This window comes from Halyomorpha halys, unplaced genomic scaffold (genome assembly GCF_000696795.3).
Source record: "Halyomorpha halys isolate HHAL.00 unplaced genomic scaffold, Hhal_1.1 Scaffold841.1, whole genome shotgun sequence".
NCBI classification, from domain to species: domain Eukaryota; kingdom Metazoa; phylum Arthropoda; class Insecta; order Hemiptera; family Pentatomidae; genus Halyomorpha; species Halyomorpha halys.
Window position 1 is genome coordinate 282,667 of NW_027108805.1, and position 2,672 is coordinate 285,338.

Consider the following 2,672-nt stretch of genomic DNA (forward strand, 5'->3'; position numbering starts at 1 on the left):
AAGATGTATATAAATGGATTCTGAGATGAGTCTCTTTTGGTAATTTGGAACAGTGGCTAAAATAGTGGTATGGTCAAAATCAAAAGCATGATTAAGTGTAAGGGCATGTTCTGAAAGTTTGGAAGCGGCTGAGTTGTGGGAAGTTATAGATAATTTATGTTGAGAGATATGTGATCTGAGGTGGTTCTTAGTTTCGCCTATATATGAAGAATTACAGTTGGGGGAGGAACAAGGAATCCGGTAAGCAACGTTAGAGCGGTATTGGAGAGGAATAGGATCCTTAGTATTAGTAAAAAAGTAAATTAGTTTATTTTGAGACTTGAGTCCAAGACATAGTGAAGGAATGGCTCATTTATTATAATTTAATATCTTTATTATTATTTTTATTTATATTTATTGTTTCAAGACGTTTATTTAATCTTTACTTTTTTCCCCTTATTGTTTTTGGTTTTACGTACGTCTCCTGTACTTTTTTAACTGTATATTTTACGTATTTTGTATAATTTTTACTCTTGCCATTGTTACTTATTTTTATTCTTATCATTGTTTATTTTGTACTGATACTATTTTTTTATGTCCTCCATCCTTTTATTTATATGCAATTTCTTATCACTTTATTTTTACATAATATTTATCCTAGCTTAAATTACCTTATTGTTGTAATATTCTCAGTTTTTTTTATCTTTTAGCCCTGATGAAGTGGGGCGAAACGTCGGACATTAAAATAATTTTTAATTATTTGTTCTTTTTATGACCGCAACCCTGACCATCTTCTTATATTTAAAATCTAAATGGTGAAGATAAATTCGTTCTCCGTAAAGTACTTAGTATTACTGAATATTCTTGTCAGAAATCCCGCCCCTTTTTATCTGTCTCTCTACTACCATATCGTTGGTAGGGGTCATTCAAATATGGGAAACTCCCTGGGTTGTGAGGAAATCGAACTTTGAAAATTTTTTATTAGCTGTTACTATTATAAAACTATTGTTCCAAATGAGTTAGATTGTAGTACGGTGCTTCCTCAAAATGAAGACTTTTTTTTCATATCTATATATTAATAGTAAACAACTACAATGAGTCAGGAACACTAATCGTTCATTGAAAAGAGAATGACCCATATACTATTCAAAATAAAAAGATGTACTCAACGATACTTATACTATTAAATGACGAGTACGATTATGGTACTTTTATTCAACATTTATTTGAGGACTAATTACAAATACTGGTATTCAAACTGGTTTGAGTATGAATTCCTTGTACTCATTTTATGATTTTCTTGAGTACCGATTATTTTACTTGTACGTAACTTAAAGGTTTTATTATTATTAAATTTAATAATTTATTATTATTTATGAGTATTCTACTCACAACTCAAACATTTTGATTACTAGTAACCATACTCATCTAATCAGTACTCCTGGAAATTTTGCCTAACTGATTAAGGGTAGGAGCTTCCTATCTAGGAGGTAAAATGAACTAAGTAGACTTGGAACTGTACAAACTACAGAACTGGGACTATTGGGACAGTTCAAAACTTGAATTGTACCATTACACCCCCACGAAGGACATAATATGTATTAAAATAGTGAAGAAAAATGTGTTCTTGTGGTGTTGAAGTGATCTAGAAACAAATTCCTAGGGGTAACATAAGTCGAGGTTCCACGTGACAATTAATAAGTTTGTCACTTATGCGCAGATAGTTGATAGTGCTACCAACTATCAAGCACTTCCTGATAGTACGACGGGGCAAATGTCAGTTTACAGGATGTTAGAGGCTGCGACAGCTGTTACTATCACTATCACCGACACCGTGACCCCTTGGCTATAGTTTATGTAAAATTTGTCGTCTGTTTTAACAAGATAGGGTGAGAATATTAATATTACTGAAACATTAGAGTTCCAAATTTATTCAGTTTTATTACTTTAGATACAAACAATAAAAGAAAAGAAACATAGCAAAGGTAATTTTTTATCGGTTTGCTTTCCCGAATTGTTATGAATTATTCTTAAGTTGAATTGACGACATTTTTGTTGTATTTATTCTTAAATTATTCATTGATTATTTTATTTCCTCATAAAAATTTGTTACTTAGTAGCTTATTTCACTTGATAAAAAATATTAATTTTCCTAACTTCTTTCAAAAAGGCGACAGTTTCTTACTTAGTTGGACAAAATTGAAACCAAACGCCCGTACCACGTGATAAAACCAGCCAATAGTCGTTTAGAATCTGAAAATAGTGGGATGTGATTGTAAGAAATTGTAGTATATATAATGGTTAAGGAAAGTTCGATCACGAATTTTTAATAACAAATCTTTTTTCCTTTTGCATAACTTAGACGAGCTTGATTGTGTGGAACGAACATATGAACGCCTCGAGATGTATACTTAGATGTCAACTAACCTACTCTCGAATGTTACCGCTAAATAATTTGTGTTAATATTTGACTTCTTGTTTTGTTCCATCTTTTGTGATTTTATAATTTTAAGTTTTAAATTTCTAAAGTATAAATGCTGCAATTACAAGGAGCATTTAGTCTTGTTCGGAAAGGGTGTTGGGTAAAATGTTTACGTGATAAACTACTGATATACTAATTTGCAATAATATTTCCTAAAAATCTGCGATTGCTTTGTTATGAGGTAACCTAAAGTGTTTAATTACTTGTTATA

At 30.9% G+C, this 2,672-nt stretch overlaps 1 protein-coding gene across 3 annotated transcripts in view; it reads left to right on the forward strand.

The window, feature by feature from the left end:
* Positions 1-2,120: 2,120 nt before the first annotated feature.
* Positions 2,121-2,672, forward strand: part of LOC106686584 (serine/threonine-protein phosphatase 2A 56 kDa regulatory subunit gamma isoform) — a gene marked incomplete at its 3' end in the record, with an annotated part of 114,886 nt that continues 114,334 nt past the window's right edge. The window contains 2 exon segments of one of the 3 annotated variants that reach the window (XM_014429968.2): positions 2,121-2,254; positions 2,342-2,642. 3 annotated transcript variants of the gene reach the window in all.